The following is an 8,487-nucleotide window of genomic DNA, read 5'->3' as shown; positions in this document are numbered from 1 at the left end:
CTCCAGGGAGCCGCGAGCCACTTCCCCTTCCCAACAGCCCCTGCGCTGCCGACGACGGCAAGCAGGAAGGGGGAGGAGCCGGCAAGAGAGGGCGTGGATAACGCTGCGCCCCCTGCGCGCACTCCGGCCCCGCCCCACGTCCCTGCGTCCTGCCCAGAGCTCTCGCCAGACCGGGCGGCGCGCGCTGCCTGCTGGGATACTCGGCCCGCCCAGCCAGTCCTCCCAGCTATCGCTGCGGCCGCGAGATCCGCGTTTTTTCCCAAGATGGTGGCGCTCGGTTCGGGGTGACTGCAGGAGACGACAGAGCTTGAATCCCCTTTGCCAGAACCTCGACACACCACCTTCCTCCCGCTCTCGCACCCCGCTGCCACTTAGCCATCTACCGGCCTGGGCGCTCGCTTTCCGCTGCCGACTCCGGCTTGCGCTTCATCTCTACGAACCCAACGATTACGGCCGCGGGCAGCTGCGCCTCTCTCGGCTCCTCCTTGGGGTCGCTCTCGGAGCAGCTCGCAGCGTAGCTCCGGCTCAGAGGGCCCCGCAGCTTCCCAGTGGGGAGAAGCGGCGGCGGAGCGGCGGCTGGCGACGAGCGCGGGGTTTTCTGCGGCCCCGGCGCCCCCTTTCCCGGCCTTAATCTCCGGAGAAGGAAGCGCGGGTCCCGCATGAGCCCCGGCGGTGGAGGCAGCGAAAGGGAACGAGGCGGTGGCGGGCGGAGGCGGCGAGCGAGGGCGACCGCGACCAGTGAGGCAGCCGCTGCTGCGAGGGCCGCAGCCCAGGCGCGGGGGCGACAACAGGTCAGTGTGGCGGAGGACCGGGCCTGGGCCGGGGAGGGTGGGCGGCATTTCCCTTCGTTCTCTCTGTTGACCAAACCACCCTTCGGGGCTGGTTCGGGCTAAGCTAGGGACGCTCCCAAACGCGCCACCGCGAGTGTTTGGGGCGCGTGGTTTGGAGGGGTCGGTGCCAGAAGTAGGCCTCTGGAAGCAGCGGCTGCTGCTACCGTAACTGTCAGCCCTGGCTGAGGGCCGGAGGGAGGGTTTTGTGCCTAAGGGGACGCCAGCGGGCCCGGGGCGGGGCGTGTAGGGCGTCGAGAGTTGGCCCTCCTTGGAGCGAAGCTCACGGAGCAGGCCTGGGGCCCAGGCAGCGTAGGGCTGCCCTTTTCTTTCCAAGGGGAGCTCTTTTTTCGAGGTTTGGGCCCTTTTGGTGAAAAATGTTTAGATGTGTGCTTTGGAGGTGGACTGGTGGTGAGGGAGGGCGGATGAAGTGGGAAATCAAGCCCAAGGGTTATGTTCACAGATTATCGATTATCGGGATTTTCACATTAAATGTGAGGTATCGGGTTTGCCAGAGATTCTGTTAAATGCAAACCTGCAAACAGTTGGCTTTTTTTTTTTTTTTTTCCCTTTTCAGTTGAGAAAATGAAAAGGACTCTTTCTTCGTCATGGCGTGGAGGTTTTGTTGGTAAAGTCAGAATTGAATGTGGCAAATGCTTTAGTCCATAAAATTGTTAGGAATAATTTTAACATAGACACTGAGCTTAGAATTCTTCAAAGATAATTTAGTCTCTGAATTTTCAAAAACGGCCAATTGGCATACTAAAATAGAAGCGTTACTAAATCTGTCTCGGATTATATTTATTAAGTGCTAGGGTACTTTGGAAAATGTAAACGAATAGCAGTATGGGATTTACAGTCTAGATTTATCCTCCATAAATCATGAGGTGGTATAGATATGACCCATAATTTTGAAGAATTCCACTGCCTGTAATATTGAAAGAAGCAGGAAATTATTCCAGAATATTCTTCGGGGGAGGGTAGGGGCCTTGAAATGGAAATGACCTAAAGTTTGGAAGTATAACTGTTAAAAAGTCACCTGTCAAAGTCACAGTAGATACACAATAAATCTTGAGTGAATTAGACAAGAGGGATGAGAGGTGTTTATTTCATAATCTCTAACTAATGAGTATTCTTACTTAGATTACTGGGTAAACCAGGTACAAAAGTTTAGAATTTAGGAAGATAAAAATAAAATTTTTGTCGTGGTATGTATAGTTGAAATAATTTTAGAATTAGATCTTATAAATCTGAGTTATCACATTTGTAATAAAATGAATAAAATAAAATGTAATATAATGTATTAGTGATGGTCCTGATAAGCCCAAAGAATGACCCAGAAGCTCTTTAAAGAAACTGATAATAATGACAACAAAAGAAACAGATTCAAGAAATAATGATCCTCTCTTTATACAAAATTAGAACTGGAAACTAAGTCTTATATCAATATTTATTAACTAGCGTTAGTATGCTATTATGTACACTATTGTCTGGACATTGCCTAGTTCCTGAGGAGTTTAACTTTACACAGAGATACAATAACGGTGTTCTGATTTCTCTTTAGAGGTTTTGTAAGCTGTTTTTATTTTACCTCTTAAACTGTACATTTTTTTTTTCTTGGCTTAAAAAATACCTTCTTAAGTATATTTGTTAGAAGTGTGAGGCAGACACATTCTCATTCCACTTGTTAAGTTCATTTAATAAGATTTATTGGGTACTTAACAGTGTCTTGAGTATTTAACCTTTAATCATTTGTATTTCTTAAACTTCAGATCATTTTATAAATGATCCTTTTGCTATCCCTGCCAAAAACAAAAGAAAAACAAAAGCACCCCCCCATCAGAAATAATTTGCTGTTTCAAATAAGCAGTCAGTGGGATAATCCAAAACTGTGGATCATATGTTAATTTTTCAACCCAAGCACTTGAAATATATATAAATGTTTATTTTCTTAAATGGTTATTGGTTATGTTCTTACCACGTTGCACATTTTTGCTTAGACCCAAACTTATATTGGTCAAAACATAGAGACATTTCATTAAATGCACATAGAGCTGCTAAAAAGTTAGTTTTTTGATTTTTACGAGTGAAGACAAGTTTTCTCTTTTCAGGATAATTCAGGATAACAGAGTTTTGGCCGATTTTGACTCTCCTCTCACTGTAGATGTAAAGAGAAATTCAAAAACCTTGCAGTATGTGCAGTTCACTGTACTTTTAATTCTGGGCTCACCTTAGTTGTCTGATCTTGGCAAGTTGCTTAGTCTTGGTGAGCTGCAGTTTTGTCATATGTAAAAAGGGAATGGTGAAACTAAGTAGAGTTGTTTTGAGGAATAGTTTATAAAATGTCAAACACATAGGCTCTTAATAAGTTAATCCTTTGAAGTCTTCCTTCTCTGTTATTTTTGTTGTTGTTCTCAAAGCATCTTACATAGGGTGGACTCTAGCATGTTATCCTTTACATTGTTTCATTCTCACTAGCTGGGAACTCACTCTTTAAGGGGAGGGTCTCCTAGTGTTTACCAGAAAGTGTGTTGCCAGCCTATGGATGAATTAGTTATCAGTAGTCAACTAACATTTATTGGGTACCTACTGTGACTGTGAGCTGGGTTATATGTAGGAGCTACAAAGTCAGGAATCATGTCTATCTTTTGGAAGCTTACAGTCTAGTGACTTTCTCCATGTAGCACCATTTTTTGTGAAATCCTATCACATAATGGAGCCTCATTCTTCTGAGCTCTTCTAGTCTTAGGGCAGTTCTCTGGACTCAACACTTCCAGCCGCAGCTTCTAGTCTAAAGAATATTGTTTTTACCCCTTTATACAACTGTTTGGCATATGTGAGATAGTTTTTCTTTTTCTGTTAAGATTTTTATTTATTTATTTGACAGATCACAAGCACACAGAGAGGCAGGCAGAGAGAGAGGGGGGAAGCAGGCTCCCCCCTGAGCAGAGAGCCCGATGTGGGGCTCAATCCCGGGACCCTGGGATCATGACCTGAGCCACCCAGGCGCCCCTTGTGAGATAGTTTATATCTCTACCTTGGTTCTACTCTGTAATCCAAAACCTGGCACATTGTGTGTGTGTGTGTGTCTGTGTGTGAATGGCTATGTATTTAAAAAAAAAAAAGAAAGAAAAAGAAATTGATTTACTTTGTCAGTTGCCTGTAAGTACTTTGGTATTTTTCTTTGGTGTTTATCATTCTTTCTTCTGGTTCTAGGTTTATAGAAGTTTCAAGCCTCAGTAGGACTATTCTTGAGGCCAGTCACTCCATTTATTTTATACATGAAGAAATTGAAGTGCAAAGTTTTAAAATGATTTTCTGAAAGTCACCTGGTGATAGAGCTAGAACTGCAGTCTGAGTCTCTGGACTAGAGTTCAGGACTCTCTGCATTCAGTGGTGCATGTTCTGTCCTACCTGTTGAGATGAGTAATTTGCTTCTATTTGAATCTTTTCTACATTATTATTAGAAGGCAGACTTCACAAGATGCCATCATTGGGCCTTTTCTGAGCATAACAGTGCAGGAAGTGGGGCTTTTTCTTCTAATAAAGGAAGTCATGTAAAATTACAGTAAGTAGTAATGGTATTAATCTACAAACATATCCTATGTCCAGAACAGATGTTTAAAATACTTAAAGATGCTATATAATTTATTAAATGAAATAACTAATTAATAAATAGATGATAAATTTCTTTGCCAACTTTAATTTTTATTTACCCTTAGAAATGTTACCTGTAGTGTGCTTTGATTTAAGTTATCATTAATAAGTAACACCATTATGGATAATGAGTCAAAATGAACTTTGTAAGTTTAAGGCCAGTCTGAGAATGAAATAAAGCTAATACCTTTTTTTTGAATATTGCTGTTTGCAAATAAGATTTGGTTGACAGTTGTTTCTGTTTGATGCTAAGCTTCGTGACTGTGAACTCCCTAAAATTATATATAAATTTTAAGTTTCAGAGTCTCAACAGGTTCAGTGAACAAAAGCCACCAAGAACCACTGATGTGGAGGAAGAAGCACTAACTTTGGTGTCAGAAGATGCATGGGTTCATCCTTCCAATCTAGCTTCCTATCTGGTCATGAGCAGGTCATTAACCTTTCAAAGCCTTTGTTCTGTTAACGTCTGTTAAATGAAGGTGATACTTGCTTTGTCTCTTTCAAAGGATTGTTTTTTCAGATGTGATGATTCTCAGAAAAGTAGAATAATACTGTATAAAGTGATCTTATATGTGACTTAGTGACTTGCCCAAGAAAACAAGTTGGTTAGTAATAAGCTGGTGATTGGAACATTGGTATATTTTCATGCTTTTCTCTATAAACATTTTTAACCCTTTCATACTTTCAGAAGTATTATTTTGGGAAATACTTAGTATGTGAGTTTATTTTAAATTTGTTAACTACCTTTGAAATAAATAGTAAGATCTTAATAATTACTGATGCACTATTCAGTATTACTAATCCTAAGTCAAAAAAATGCCTTCTGTAATTTGCTTTACTTTTTTTTATTTTTTTTTTAAAGATTTTATTTATTTGAGAGTGCGAGAGAGAAAGCAGTAGAGAGGGGAGAGTCATTCAGAGGGAGAAGCAGACTCCTTACTGAGGAGAGATCCTGGCACAGGACTCAATTCCAGGACTCCAGGATCATGGCCTAAGGTGAAGGCAGACATTGAACCTGCTGAGCCACCTAGACACCCTAATTTGCTTTACTTTTGACCTCTCCTGTTAATTTGAATTAAGGTGAATCATAAGGTTGACCTGAAAGTAAAAGAGGTTTTAGAGACATAGATTCTTATTGGATAAGATTATTCCAAAAGTTCCATCCTAGGAAGTCTTCTGGAATCTATTAAGATAGCCCATGTGGATCATAGAAAAGAATCCTATGTAAGACTTTATTAAAGTCAACATCTGTGCCACAAATAAAAAGCATGGAAATTGCATTTGAGCCCTGAACACTTGATTAAGTAGGATAAAATATTCCTTAAATGAAACTCTTGGCTGGCCAATATAGAGCTTAATGTGGTGACTCTTTAACAGTTAAGTGTGTTATAGAAGTTGACCTTCTGTACCCTTCGGGGTTAGTTGAGGTTAGTCAAGCATAGATCCTTTTATATTACAGAAATAAAACGTGAAAAATTTTTTTAACCTGTCTCTTTGTGGTGTGCAGGCTTTTAATTCTTTGTTCTTAATGTGATGACATTTTTCTCTTTGTATCAAAAGTGATACCTTATCCATTTCAAGCTTCTATTATAATAGATTTCTATTCTTGGATGTGAGAAGGTAGTCTTAGAATTGCTTTTTGTGGCTGTAACCACTATCCTAATCTGTTTACTTTCATATTCTTCATAATGCAGAATAAATTCTGAATTTTCTCTCTAAATTATATACTCAGCATAGAAAATAATGTAAGAATCATGTATCTAGAATTCAGTATAGATAAATGTCACATTTTGTCACTTCCTTACAGTCTTTAGCTCCATCTTTAAAACTAGTGTTATTTTCTTCTGAGATGATCATTTCTAGTACTGCAGCTACCACTGTGGGAATTTCTTCATACTGCCAACAAATACTTCCTTTCTCTTATCAGATGTAAAGCATAATCCTCTTGGGAAGGGAAAAGATGAAATGCCAGCAATGTTTTCTGTATAAAGCTTATGGGTCATGGGGAGAAATACAGGTATTTCCAGCTTATTAATTAGTTTAGTATTTTTTCTTAAGAATTCTATTTATTGTGCTGCTGTGTGTGTGTATGTGCCAATACTGATAACCTCATAGTGTACCATACATAAGAATGTTAAGTATTTACCTTTGTTAAATATAAAGTTTTTGTTTGGGGGAAAAATACATGTCTTTTGAGCATCTATTGTATATGACACGTATACTGATCGATAAATCCCATTTCACACAAAAAGTAATTGGGTAAAATTTTTCTTTTCTAGTTTTCTGAAGTGGGCTGACAATGTATCGTATTGCATGTTAGTGATAAAAACTATGCTGTTTAAGATATTCTATATTTAGAGCTTCTATGGAATGAAAAGTTTCTCTAATTACTTCAGCTATTTCATTCATACTCAATTTCTTACACATTTTGCTATGTCTGTGACATACTGCTATATATGGAATGATTATGTCCTTTCAGAATTCATATGATTGAATTGTAACACCCATTGTAATGGTATTAGGAATTGTGGCCTTCCTGAGGTGATTAGATCATGAGGAGAGAGTCCTCATGAATGAAATTAGTGCCTTATTAAAGATTGCAGAGTTCCCTTGACTATTCTGCTATATGAGGACTTAGCCAGAAGACAGCTATCTGTGAACTAGGAGGCTGGTTCTTGCCAGACACTGAATCTGCCAGCACCTTAATACTGGGCTTCCTAGATTCCAAGAATTTGAAAAATAAGTTTCTGTTTATAAGCCGCCCAGTCTGTGGTATTTTCTTTTAGCAGCCAGATATGGACTAGGACACATTAAAATGTTTTAAGAATAGAGAGGCAAAATAGAAAATTAAATGGATAAAGTTTGGTAGCAAAGGTAGTGATACACTGTGCTTGACAGAATAGAAGTGCTTAAAAGTTGTCTATATATAGTGTTGAAATGAGAACACTTTAGGAGAATGTATTAGAAAAACCAAGCTAACTTTAGACTTTTAAACACATAAAACTAGATTCCTGCATTTCATATTATTGTATATTTCATTAATTATTGCCCAGCGAACTTTATTTCTAATTATTTTCAAAATGAAAAAGTAAAGTTTTTTGGTGTCAGTAACTCATTAGGGAGTTAGTTTATTCCCTCTAAAATTCCTCTCTTATCTTTTGGGCTAAATGAAAGGCAAAGAGGGATGAACTTAAAAATAGTTGGATCTCAACTGGAAAATAGGTAAGTTACCTCAACTGAAATTAAATCCTTTCTTTCCTCCTGAATTGAAGATTCTGTGAGAACATTTGCTGTGTGTCTCTTTTTTTTTTTTTTTTCACATGCAGTTTTATGTATTTGTAAGTGCTTGATGAATGTAACTGCTTTCCATTCAGGACTGTCTGTTGTGAGCTGATGAGTAAGAATCACCAGGAACAAAATCCTCTAAGCTTCAGAACTTTTAACTGATTTTAAGTAGATACAGGACTAGGCAGCCTGGACAGTAGGCTAAAGACATCTGTACTACAGCCCCACTTCATTGCCTCTCTGTGTGCTGAATTTGATGAGGCTTTTCTAGGAAGGGTGTGTTCGTGTTCTCCGTATTTCTAGCTGACATCAGATTTTGAGAAATTGAGGCTGATCACTGTGGTCTACAAGTTTCTCTTAAGTGATCAAGATTTAATTCCCGTAGGTGCTGTTTTAGACAAGTAGCATATGTTTAAAACTGTCAAGACTACAGTAATACTTATTTTATATTCTTACTCTGATATCTTTTCTTTAAAAAGTACGTGGATTAGGGACGCCTCGGTGGCTCAGTTGGTTAAGCAGCTGCCTTCGGCTCTGGTCATGATCCCAGGGTCCTGGGATCGAGTCCCACATCGGGCTTCTTGCTCCGCAGGGAGCCTGCTTCTCCCTCTGCCTGCCTCTTTGTCAGCCTGTGCTCGCTCGCGCTCTCTCCCTCTGTCTCTGGCAAATAAATAAAATCTTTAAAAAAAAAAAAAAGTACATGGATTGGATTAGATGA

The 8,487-nt window shown here is 39.8% G+C and overlaps 1 protein-coding gene across 9 annotated transcripts in view; it reads left to right on the top strand.

The window, feature by feature from the left end:
* The first annotated feature begins 677 nt into the window (after nt 1-677).
* Nucleotides 678-8,487, top strand: part of UBE3A (ubiquitin protein ligase E3A) — a 92,754-nt gene continuing 84,944 nt past the window's right edge. For 2 of the 9 annotated variants that reach the window (XM_032342276.1, XM_032342272.1), the window contains exons 1-3: nt 678-791; nt 1,405-1,455; nt 4,295-4,914. The gene's annotated coding sequence lies outside the window, so the exon portion shown is untranslated. The remainder of the gene's footprint in view (nt 792-1,404; nt 1,456-4,294; nt 4,915-8,487) is intronic. The other 7 variants (XM_032342277.1, XM_032342273.1, XM_032342275.1 and 4 more) reach the window with 5 other exon arrangements.

The sequence above is a fragment of the Mustela erminea genome, chromosome 5 (genome assembly GCF_009829155.1).
Source record: "Mustela erminea isolate mMusErm1 chromosome 5, mMusErm1.Pri, whole genome shotgun sequence".
Lineage (NCBI taxonomy): Eukaryota > Metazoa > Chordata > Mammalia > Carnivora > Mustelidae > Mustela > Mustela erminea.
This window is presented reverse-complemented; position numbering and strand designations above follow the sequence as displayed.